Below are 13,369 nucleotides of genomic sequence, written 5' to 3'. Positions count from 1 at the left end.
GCCCACAATAGGCTGGGTTTTCTTACATCAATTAAAGTCGAGGCAATTCCCCATAGACATGCCGACATGCTTATGTACTTCCAGCAATTCCTCATTAAGACTTTTTTGAGGTGATTCTAGGTTGTGTGAAGTTGACAAGTTGTCCATCACAAGAGCAGTATTGATGTTTTTGGTGAGTTACATTAAATTCACCAAGTTGATCATTGTTTTATAACTATGTAAACAAAAGTTCTTATTCTTAAAAGATACTTGTTGAAATATGGAGCAAAGACATTTTATTATTTGCAAGCAGCATTAAGATGGATCATCACATAGAAAGAAAGGGAGAAATCAAATGCAGCAAAACTGCTAACTGGTAAATTTAAGTAAGTGGCACTTGGGTGCTGACTGAACTATTTTTGCAAGTTTTTTTTTTTGTAGGTTTGACATTTTTTCAAAATAGATTCTTAGAGAAAGTTTTTTTTAAAAGCAGATGTTGAATAATTTTCCCCACTATATTAGGAGAAAGAGTAAAAAAGAAAAGGCAAAGGCACCTCATTTCCTTTACCTTACTGAAATGCATGTATATTTAGCTATAATATAATATAATATAATATAATATAATATAATATAATATAATATAATATATTTAGCTATAATCCCTCCCTTGTTATTTAGATATTCACACTTGTTTACATTCCAATTACCTTACTTGCTGGTTCATTTATATATTCACACATGGTTTCATCCCCTCCATCTTTACCAGGTTTCATCTTGACCTCAATACATCTTATGCCAGCTTCTTTATGTGATTTCCTTTGCTACATTTCTCCCATAACCTCATTTAAACATATATTAAAATGGTTTAATGTTATATGATACAAAATAAAAGATAAACAAACCAAATTCAAGGGTCGTTCAAACAAACATATCATAACAGAAAGATGGCTCTCCTAAATTTGTAAGATTCATCCAATCCTAGGTGGCAGTAGAGGATAACCAAGGAAACTGTAGCTATGGCTGACATGATGTACATTGTGGCTGGTTGCAGACAGATCCTCCTACGCATTAGAGTAGATGCTGCACCTTGAATCTTGAAATGTATTTGAGAACCCACATACAGCTGTGAAAAAAAAAGAAGCATTGTTTTCTCTACATTCTTTGAAGCAAAACCTAAATACTGATGGGTCTCTCTACAAAAGAAAGATGTTTAACCGTTTATTAAGATGCTCAGAGACTGCAGCCTGGTTAACTCAGCACCCATCATGCTATTGTCTGATTTTAAAATATCCTGTTTTCTTGTTCTTAGAGCTATATTCTATGTTAAAAACTAGAAGAGCATCTCTGTCTAGACCCTGAATTTCAACTCATTTCTTCTGTCTAGAAGGTATCTTACTTGACTGACTAGGGAAAGGATCCATAATACAGTAGCCCATCTTTCATCTTTGTTTCATTCTTTCTGTCTTTCCTCCCTTATTTTCTTCTTTCTTTCATCCTCCCCCTTTTCCTTCTCTCTTTTTAATTTGCAGTTTCTTTTTATTTCCAGTCCCTGCCCTCTTACCCTAGGCTTTTCTGTAGACACTTTTTCTCACATTTAGCAATTGGAGAAAGCTTGTATAATTGTCCCAGCTCCAGGCATGTTTGAAGCATTGGTTAGGGGGGCCATGGAGTCATAACATTAAACCATTTTGATTGCAAATAATGTCAAGGATGAGCTACATTGCAGTTTTTATTCATGTTATGAACATGAAATGAACAATAATCCTAATGGTAACATGAGTTCAGTACAGAGCTCAACAGTGAAGATTTTCTGAGTGAAAATAGCATCTTGAAACAATTTATATATTTATAACATAAGTGAACAAGTCCTGTATCTGTATGAATTTGTGGACTTTTGTAACGTTCTATATCTGTCTAGCTCTCAGTGTTTATTTTCTGCATCTAACAAGATAGCACGATGATTAAAGACATCACCTGTGTACTTACTGATTCTGTAGTTCAACTGTAGAGTAAAGTGTTAGTTTAGGAAGCTGTACAGTATGACTTCAAGCTTTCTCCATGGTAGGCACTTAATTTCATAGGAGGGAATTTAAAGTGGGAAATAGGGACAGAGTGAAAGTATAAATGAAGTAAGCAGCAAATGCTGACCTAATGTCACATCTGAAGGCTTCAGAAAAACCACCCTTATTAATAAACTCATAGCATCTTTAAAAGAATCTGTAACTACACAGACATCTGTGGCAGGAAGACTAATGGTCTAAAGCATATAAAATGCATATATTGTGCCCAGACTGTAGAAAAACAAAGCTTAGAAAACTATTGGTTCCAAAGTGCCTGGAGCAAAAGTGAACCAGGAATTTTGCAAACTCTCATCAGGAAAATTCAAGTAGAAAAACAAAGCTTAAAAAACTATCAGTTCCAAAGTGCCTGGAGCAAAAGTGAACCAGGAATTTTACAAACTCTCATCAGGAAAATTCATTGTGAGTGCCTAACTCAACTTTTTAGATCAGATCTGTGCTATTTCCATATCAAGGTGATGCTGAGGATACACTTTTCAGTGTGTCGGGCAAACCATGTGAGAAAAATTAAACCAGACTTTCCATAAAGGGCTGTTATGTGGGGATGGCCCTTTGTCTATTTGATTTAATTCGTTATTTTACAGTTCCCTTTCTTCTCTGGGAGATAGTATGGATGTTTTCAGTCTAAAATAATTTCCTATGATAACTGTCAACAATAGTTCATATTTTTCAGTCTTGGAATTGTCAGAATTTTTTTCTTTACCTTTTTTCTGCAGTTCCTTTGTCAAAGAAGCCACATATATGTTCCAGAAAGCATTGCAATAAAAGCTACTGTGTCACTGGCATATTACTTCAGCAAGCCAGCAGATTATTAAATAGGTATGTTTTACTGTGTCACCATGGGGCACCTTTCACCTAGTGATCAGACTGAGAAATCCATGCCTAAAGAAGCCACATTCTGGATTTGATTAATAACTTGTGTTCTCTTTTGTTCCCCCACAAAGATTTGGGGGATGAAAAGATTATTGTGAGCATGAAGTGTAACAGGTCTTGAAAACAGGAAAGAACTTTACTAATTTCAGTGAGGATGGTTTAAATGTATAATGACTTGTTATGGCTTATATATAATGTTTATCATCAGGAGGCTCACATATTGAAGGCTTGGCCCCAATGACAGCAGTATTCAGAGCTGGGACTTTAAGGAATGTAATAGTTTTAATGACCAATTTCTTAACACAATCTAGAATCACCCAAGAAAAAAGTTTCAGTGAGAATCAACATCTGATTGGTCCTTGTGCATGTCTTTGGCATCATCTTAAGTTAACCAATGTGGAGAAACCTAACCCACTGTGGTTGGCATCATTCCTCAGGCAAAGCAGTTCCTGAACTGTGTAAGTGGTAAATCAAGCTGAGCACAAGCAAGGGAGCAGAGTCTGCACACATTCACTTCTCCTTAGCATTAGCTGTGGATATGACTAGGTACTTTCAGCCCCTGCTACTGTTGCTTCGCTGTTATGATGGGCTGAATACAGCCTGAAATTTTACTCTAAAAAATCATATTCTCCCCAAAATGATTTTTGATATGGTATTTTATCACGACATAATAATTGAAAGTAGAACAGGTTGGGAATATGTTTTACTTTCAATTATTATGTCGTGCTCCACTGCTGGTAGGAATGTAAACTTGTACAACCACTCTGGAAATCAATCTGGCGCTTTCTCAGATAACTAGGAATAATGCTTCCTCAAGATCCAGCCATACCACTCTTAGGCATATATCCAAAAGGGGCTCAAGTAAAGACATTTGCTCAACCATGTTTGTAGCAGCTTTATTTGTAATAGCCAGAAGCTGGAAACAGCCCAGATCCCCCAACTGAAAAATGGATGCAGAAATTGTGGTACATCTACACAATGCAGTACTACTCTGCAATGAGAAATAAGGAAATCATAAAATTTGCAGGTAAATGGTGGGACCTGAAAAGAATCATCCTGAGTCCCAGAAGCAGAAAGACACACATGGTATATACTCACTCATATAGACATATAACATAGGATAAACCTACTAAAACCTGTACATCTAAATAAACTAATTAAGAGAGAGGACCCTGACTAAAATGCTCAATCCCCATCCCGAAAGGCGAAGAGGATAGACATCAGAAGAAGAAGAAAACAGGAAACAACCTAGGAACCTGCCACAGAGGACCTCTGAAAGGCTCTACCCTGTAGACTATCAAAGCAGAGACTTATGGCCAACTGTTAGGCAAAGTACAGGGAATCTTATGTAAGAAGTGGGAAATACTAAGATCAGGAGAGGACAGGAACCCCACAAGAAGAGCAACAGAACCAGAAAATTTGAACACAGGGGTCTTCCCAGAGACTCATACTTCAACCAACCAAGGACCATGCATGGAAATAACTTAGAACCCCTGCACAGATATAGTCCATGGCAGTGTAATATCCAAGTGGGTTACATAATAATGGGATTGCCTCTGACATAATCTGATAGGCCTGTTCTTTGATCACTTCTCCCTGAGTGGAGAGCAGCCTTACCAGGCCACAGAGGATGACAATGCAGCCATTCCTGATGTGATCTGATAAACTAAGATCAGAAGGAAGGAGAGGAGGACCTCCCCTATCAGTGGACTTGGGGAGGGGCATGCTCGAAGAAGGGGGAAGGAGGGTGGGACCGGGAGGGGAGGAGGGAGGGGCTTATGAGGGGATACAAAGTGAATAAAATGTAATTAATAAAAAATAAAAATAAAATAAAATAAAATATGGACATGCAAAAAACAAAAAAGAAAGTAAAACATGGGAGGTATTGGATCATACATGCAATTCTATCCAATTGATCTTCTTATCCCAAATGACTGTGTAATACACAGATTCTCTTAAACTATTGATAGACTGAAATTATGAATGATTGAGATGTAGTAGAGTTGTGGAAGGTGGGGGCTAAACGAGTGAAGTGGAAAGATGTAGTTCCTGGCCTCTTTTTTCTCTCTCTGATTCATGTCCATCATCAGTTGAGTGGCTCTGTTCCACCACATACTTCCCATATATCTTGTCTCAAGACCATGGCAATGGAATCTGCTGACCACAATGAATAACCCCTTAAAACGATGAACCAAAATAAATCCTCTCTCTTTCATATTGCAGCCTTCAGGTATTTTTTTCACAGTGATGAAAGATATGGCTAATCATCTCTCTTTCAGACTATTTGCATTCAGAATTTAATGTATGACTGAGAAGCAAAGAGATTTACCTCAGAATGCCTCAAGCGGCCTGGCATTGAATAGGTAGGTCAAATCCCAGGTAGCAAAGAGACTCTCCTTCAAGAACCTTCTGGATGCCACAAGACTTAGGAGTTCCTGTTCCACAGATACTAGGCTCAGAAGTATCCATAGCCACATCCTGTGGAAACATGGGAGATAATTTCTCCAGAGAAGCATCTGACCACAGGGATATAAATATGAAGGTTGGCAAGAAAGTATCATGGGGTCTGTATTTATTTTCAGTTTAGTTTCACATTTTCTTTCTCTGTGTATGTCTCCTTGTTTAAAATCTCTTAGCTTGAATTGGTTTTCTATCACTTAATACCAACCAGCCTGTAGAAAGGAAGAACAATGAATTCAGGCTGAAGAGGGTGTGTATAGGTCAGGAAATAATTTTGTGGGGTGAGTCCAAATTCACTCCTTACATCTTTATGTGGGTTCTGGGGTTTACATTTGTGCCATAGAGCTTGTACAAGTCCCTTTACCTGCTGAATATTCTTGTATATTTAAGTCACTCCTTTAAAACAGTCATATCTTCTGTAAAACACTCCAATAACTGTCTCACTAAGAACAAATATGAAATCCCTGTGACTACCTGCAAGGCCTCTGTAGTCTCACCTCTTGTTCCTTTGGGCTTATAGCCAGCCAGGGCTGTATTTTGCACAGTAACCTTTGTCCATACTTTCCTTTTAATGATGTTCCTGTGAGACACCATATACCTACTTGACCTTGAAACCTGTGTCAGAGGAAAATTTCCGAGAAAACATCGCCTTGTCCCTGAGGCCTGTGCTGCCCACCCCACCTACAACTCCTGTTCCTACTCCAGTCTCCATTCTTTTCACCCTGCCTCATTTTGATCATAGTTACCATTACCTATCCCTTTAAAATTGTCCTCCTGAATATAAACTTGTACAACCACTCTGGAAATCAATCTGGTGCCTTTTCAGACAACTAGGAATAGCACTTCCTCAAGATCCAGCTATACCACTCCTAGGCATATATCCAAAAAAAGCTCAAGTACACAATAAGAACATTTGCTCAACCATGTTTGTAGCAGCTTTATTTGTAACAACCAGAAGGTGGAAACAGCCCAGATGCCCCTCACCTGAGGAATGGATGTAGAAATTGTGGTACGTCTACACAATGGAATATTACTCAGCAATGAAATACAAGGAAATCATGGAATTTGCAGGTAAATAGTGGGAACTAGAAAGGATCATCCTAAGAGAGCTATCCCAGAAGCAGAAAGACACACATGGTATATACTCATTCATATAGACATGTAATATAGGATAAACATACTTAAATCTATACATTTAAAGAAATTAATCTAGAGGGAAGACTCTGGCTAAAATGCTCTATCCCCATCCCAAAAAACAAAGAGGAGGGATGGACATCAGAGGAAGAAAAAAACAGGAAACAAGTTAGGAGCCTCCCACAGAGGGCCCCTGCAGACTATCAAAGCAGATGTTCAGACTTATGGCCAAACTTGGGGCAGAATGCAGGGAATCTTATGAAAGAAGTGGGAAATAGTAAGATCTGGAGAGGACAGGAGGTCCACAAGGAGAGCAACAGAACCAAAAAAATTGAACACAGGGGTCTTTCTTGAGACTCATACTCATGGAGATAACTTAGAACCCCTGCACAGATGTAGCCCATGGCAGTTCAGTGTCCAAGTGGTTTCCATAGTAATAGGAACAGGGACTGCTTCTGACATGAACTGATTGGCCTGCTCCTTGATCACCTACCCTTGAGGGGGGAGCAGCCTTACCAGGCCACAGAAGAAGACAATGCAACCACTCCTGATGAGACCTAACAGACTAGGATCAGAAGGGAAAAAAAAAAAAACCCTCCCTTACCAGTGGACATGGGGAGGGACATGAGTGGAAAAAGGGAAAGAAGGGAGGGATTGAGAGGGGAGAAAGGAGGGAACTAAAGGGGGGATACAAAGTAAATAAAGTGTATTAAAAATAGAATAATTAAAAATTTAAAAAAAACTGTCCTGATTGTCTTGCACATTGAAAGATTTTTCTTTTATTTTTCTTACACTTTATTCACTTTGTATCCCCCCATAAGCCCCTCCCTCCCGGTCCCACCCTCTCTCTCCCTTCTTTGCTCATGCCCCTCCCCAAGTCCACTGATAGGGGAGGTCCTCCTCGCCTTCCTTCTGATCTTAGTTTATCAGGTCACATCAGGAGTGTCTGCATTGTCATCTGTGGCCTGGTAAGGCTGCTCTCTCCTCAGGGGGAGGTGATCAATGAGCAGGCCAGATTATGTCAGAGGCAGTCCCTCTTCCCATTATTATGTAACACAGTTGGACACTGAACTGCCATGAGCTACATCTGTGCAGGGGTTCTAAGTTATCTCCATGCATGATACTTGGTTGGAGTATGAGTCTCTGGAAAGATCCCTGTGTTCAAATTTCTGGTTCTGTTGCTCTCCTTGTGGAGTTCCTGTCCTCTCCAGATCTTATAATTTCCCACTTCTTACATAAGATTCCATGCACATTGCCCAAAAGTTGGCCATAGGTCGCAGCACCTGCTTTGATAGTCTGCAGGGCAGAGCCTTTGTTTCTAGCTTGTTTCCTGTTGTCTTCTTCTTCTGATGTCCTTCCTCTTTGCCTTTCGGGATGGGGATTGAGCATTTTAGTCAGGGTCCTCTTTCTTGATTAGTTTCTTTAGATTTATAGATTTTAGTAGGTTTATCATATATTACATGTCAATATGAGTGAGTATATACCATGTGGGTCTTTCTGCTTCTGGGACAGCTCACTCAGAATGATCCTTTCTAGGTCCCACCATTTACCTGCAAATTTCAAGATTTCCTTATTTTTCATTGCAGAGTAGTATTCCATTGTGTAGATGTACCACAATTTCTGTATCCATTATTCAGTTGAGGGTCATCTGGGCTGTTTCCAGCTTCTGGCTATTACAAATAAAGCTACTACAACTATGGTTGCGCAAATATCCTTATTGTGTACTTGGGTATTGTGTAATTGGGTATGTTGGGTCTTCATTTTCATTGAATTCTAGGAAGACTTTAATTTCTTTCTTTATTTCTTCCCTGACCCAGCTGTCATTTAGTAGCAAGTTGTTCAATTTCCATGTGTGTGTAGTCTTTTTGCTCTTTCTGTTTTTGTTGAAGTCCAGCTTTATTCCATGGTGATCAGATAAGATACAAAGAATTATTTCAATCTTCTTGTATTTGTTGAGGCTCACTTTGTGACCCACTATATGGTCTATTTTGGAGAAAGTTCCATGAGGTGCTGAGAAGAAAATAAATTCTTTTGTGTTTGGATGTAAGGTTCTGTAGATGTCCCTGAGGTGCATTTGATTCATGACCTCTGTTAGACACATTGTTTCTTTGTTTCATTTCTGTTTTGTTGACCTGTCTTTTGTTGAGTGTGGGGTGTTGAAGTCTCCCACTGTTAATATGTGAGGATCTATGTATGGTTTAAGTTTTATCAATGTTTCTTTTACAAATGTGGATGCCCTTATATTTGGGGCATAGATGTTCAGGATTGTGATGTCTTCCTGGTGGGATTTTCCCTTGATGAGTATGAAGTGTCCTTCTCCATCTCTTTTGATTAATTTTGGTTGTAAGCCTATTTTATCAGATATTAGAATGGCTACTCCTGCTTGCTTCTTTGGTCCATTTGCTTGGAAAGCTGTCTTCCATCCCTTTATTCTCAGGTAATGTCTATCTTTGTGACTTAGGTGTGCTTCTTGTATGCAACAGATTGCTGGGTCTTGTTTACGCATCCATTCTGTTAGTCTGTGCCTTTTTATTGGAGAATTGAGTCCATTGATGTTGAGAGAGATCAATGACCAGTGGCTGTTAGATCCTTTGATTTTGATGTTGGCTGTGGTCATAAGTTTGTGTGCCTGGTTATTTATTGTTTTACTATAGTGAGGTTAACTATTTCTGTGTTTCCTTGAAAGTAGCTAGTTTTCTTGGGCTGTATTTTCCCTTCCACTGTCTTCTGTAATGCTGGATTTGTGCTTAGGTATTGTTGAAATTTTTTTTTGTAGTTGAATATCTTGTTTTCTCAGTCTATGAGGACTGAGAGTTTTGCGGGATATAGTAGCCTGGGCTGACATCTATGTTCTCTTAGGGTCTGCATGATATCCGTCCAGGCCCTTCTGGCTTTCATAGTCTCTGTTGAAAAGTCAGGTGTGATTCTAATGGGTTTGCCATTATATGTTACTTGGCCTTTTTCCCTTGCAGCTTTTAGTATTTTTTTCTTTCTTCTGTATCCTTACGATTTTGATTATTATGTGGCAGGAGGATCTTCTTTTCTTGTCTAATTTATTGGGTTCTTCTGTAGACCTCTTGTATTCTTATTGGCCTCTCATTTAAGTTGGGGAAATTTTCTTCAATGATTTTGTTGAAAATATTTTCTGGGCCTTGGAGAAGGGAATCTTCTTTTTCCTCTATTCCTATTATTCTTAGGTTTTGTCTTTTTATGTTGTCTTGAATTTCTTGGATGGTCTGTGTCAGAAATTTTTTTAGATTTAACATTTTCTTTGACAGATACATCTATTTCTTCCATTGTATCTTCCACACCTGAGATTCTTTCTTCCATCTCTTGTAGTCTATTGGTTATGCTAACCTCTTTAGTTCCTGCTTTCTTTCCTAAGTTCTTTCTCTCCACAATTTCCTCCATTTCTGTTTTCTTTAATTTTTCCAATTCTGTCTTCTTGTCTTGAGCCATTTTGTTGATTTCCTTCACCTGTCTGTCTGTTTTTTTCCTGTTTTTCCTTCAGTTCCTTCAGCTGTTTGTTTGAAAAATCCTCTGTTTCTTTTATTTCTTCCAGTGATTTAAGCATTTCCTCTCTAAGGCCACAAACTGTTTGTCTGCAACTTCCTTTGTTTCTTCACAGATAGCCATAATCTTTTCTTTATCTTTTATCTATTTTTCTTTATCTTCTTCTATTTCTTTTCAGATGACCATAATCTGATTGTTTTTATCTTCCTCTATTTCTTTACAGATGTCCATAATCTGTTTGACTTTATCTTTCTCTAGGTCTTTACACATTTTATTTGTTTCCTCTGTTATCCTCTTCATGATCATAGATGTTAGGTCATCTTCTTGAATTTCATTTATGCTGGGGTGACCAGGGCTACTTGACCATGGATAACTGGTTTCTGGAGATGCCATATTGCTCTGTCTTTTGTTGGTTGAGCTTTTATGCTGGCTTCTACCCATTGGTCTGTCGTAGGTATTTGGAGTTAGTTTCTGGTGGTTCCTGGAATACTGTGGTGGAGAGAATCCCCTTGGCAAGAAGATGGTTTTTCCTGCAGGAAGCCTCCTCAACTTTTTGGGTATAGTCACTATATGGCTGGTGTTTTTCAGGAGTTGCCACAGCTCACTTCAGGGATAGAGACATGAGTGGTAACTGTGGTCCTTGTTAGTCAAGAGGGCTCTAGTTTTATTCAACCTTAGCAATAATCCAGAAACAAGTAAGCCAATCAAGCATGGATAGAAAATTGAGAAAAAATGATACACATTAAATTTTTAAGGATAATTTATAAAGTAATAAAATATTTTATTTTATAAATTTTGTATTATAAAATGTTAATAATTTTATATTTTATATGATAGTATAAAATAATTTATTTTAAACAAATTTGTTAGCTGTAGTTTTAGGGCATTTTTTTTCTTTTTATTTATTTATTTATTTATTTATTTTTTATCAGTTACATTTTATTAACTCTGTATCCCAGCCATGTCCCGATCCCTCGTTCCCTCCCAGTCCCTCCCTCCCTCCCTCATCTCCACCGTGCCCCTTTCCAAGTCCACTGATAGGGGGGACCTCCTCCCCATTCATCTGATCCTGTTTTATCAGGTATCTTCAGGACTGGCTGCAAAGCTCTCCTCTGTGGCCTAACAGGACTGCTCCTCCCTTCGGGGGTGGGGAGACCAAAGAGCCAGTCATTGAGTTCCTGTTAGAAATAGTCCCTGTTCCCCTCACTTTGGGAAACCAATTGGTTACTGAGCTACCACAGGCTACATCTGAGCGGAGGTTCTAGGTTATATCCATACATGGTCCTTGGTTGAATGTCAGTCTCAGAAAAGACCCTGTGCCCAGATATAAATTTGGTCCTTGTGGAGCTCCTATCCTTTCCCCATCAGACTAACTCCCCTTCTTTCTTATGATTCCCTGTACTCTGCCAAAGGTTTGGTCATGAGTCTTTGCTTTGAAAACACTGCTAGTTAGAGTCTTTCAGATGCGCTCAGTAGACTCCTGTCATACATTCAATGCACATCCCATCTGTCTTTCTAAATGAGGATTGATCATCTTACCCCATGTCCACTCAATTGATTATCTTTTTTAGTTGTATAGATTTCATTATGTTTATCATATCTTATAGATCTATATAAGTGAGTATATCCCATGTTTGTCTTTCTCCTTCTGGGATATTTCACTCAGAATGATCTTTTCTAGATCCCACCATTTGCCTGCAAATTTCATGATTTCCTCCTTTTTGATTGCTGAGTAGTATTCCATTGTATAAAAATACCACAATTTCTGTACCCATTCCAGCGTTGATGGACATCTGGGTTGTTTCCAGGTTCTGGCTATTACAAATAGAGCTGCTATAAACATGATTGAGCAAGTGTCCTTTTTGTGTACTTGAACAAACTTTGGGTATATACCTAGCAGTGGTATAGCTGGGTCTGGAGGAAGCACTATTCCTATTTGTCTTAGAAAGCGCCAGATATCTTTCCAGAGTGGTTGTACCAGTTTACATTCCCACCAGCAGTGGAGGAGGGTTCCCCTTTCTCCACAACCTCTCCAGCAAGTGTTATCGCTTGAGTTTTTCATCTTGGCCATTCTGATGGGTGTAAGGTGATATCTCAGGGTCATTTTGATTTGCATTTCCCTGATGGCTAATGAGGATGAGCATTTCTTTAAGTGTTTTTCTGCCATTCGATATTCCTCTGTCGAGAATTCTCTGTTTAGCTCTGTTCCCCATTTTTTAATTGGATTACTTGGTTTGCTGCTTTTCAGCTTCTTTAGTTCTTTGTATATACTGGATATTAGTCCTCTGTCAGATAAAGGGTTAGTGAAGATTCTTTCCCAATCTGTAGGCAGTCGTTTTGTTTTGATGATGGTATCCTTTGCTTTACAGAAACTTTTCAGTTTCATGAGGTCCCATTTATTGATTGTTGCTCTTAGAGCCTGTGCTGTTGGTGTTCTGTTCAGGAAGTTGTCTCCTGTGCCAATGAGTTCTAGGCTGTTCCCCACTTTTTTTTCCAATTGATTTAGGGTATCTGGTTTTATGTTGAGGTCCTTGATCCACTTTGACTTTAGTTTTGTGCAGGGTGATAAATATGGATCTATTTTCATTTTTCTGCATGTAGACATCCAGTTGGTCCAGCACCATTTGTTGAAGATGCTGTCTTTTTTCCATTGAATGGAATTGGTTTCTTTGTCGAATATCGAGTATTCATAGGTGTGTGGATTTAGTTCTGGGTCTTCTATGCGGTTCCATTGATCCTCCTTTCTGTTTCTATGCCAATACCATGCAGTTTTTATTACTGTTGCCCTGTAGTACAGCTTGAGATCAGGAATGGAGATACCTCCAGATGATCTGTTGTTGTACAGGATCGTTTTGGAGATTCTGGGTTTTTTGTTTCTCCATATGAAGCTGAGAATCTTTTTTTCAAGGTCTGTAAAGAATTGAGTTGGTATTTTGATGGGAATTGCATTGAATCTGTAGATTGCTTTTGGCAGGATGGCCATTTTCACAATGTTAATCCTACCAATCCATGAGCACGGGAGATCTTTCCATCTTCTGATATCTTCTTCGATTTCTTTCTTCAGAGACTTGAAGTTTTTCTCAAACAGGTCTTTCACTTGCTTGGTTAGAGTCACACCAAGGTACTTTATGTTATTAGTGGCTATTGTGAAGGGTGTTGTTTCCCTAATTTCTTTCTCAGCCTTTTTGTCTTTGGTATATAGGAGGGCTTCTGATTTTTTTGAGTTGATTTTGTATCCTGCCACTTTGCTGAAAGTGTTTATCAGCTGAAGGAGTTCTCTGGTTGAATTTTTGGGGTCGCTCATGTATACTATCATATCATCTGCAAATAGT

The sequence above is a fragment of the Meriones unguiculatus genome, chromosome 3 (assembly GCF_030254825.1).
Source record: "Meriones unguiculatus strain TT.TT164.6M chromosome 3, Bangor_MerUng_6.1, whole genome shotgun sequence".
Lineage (NCBI taxonomy): Eukaryota > Metazoa > Chordata > Mammalia > Rodentia > Muridae > Meriones > Meriones unguiculatus.
The sequence above is the reverse complement of the archived record's forward strand: the minus strand, read 5'-3'. Positions refer to the sequence as shown.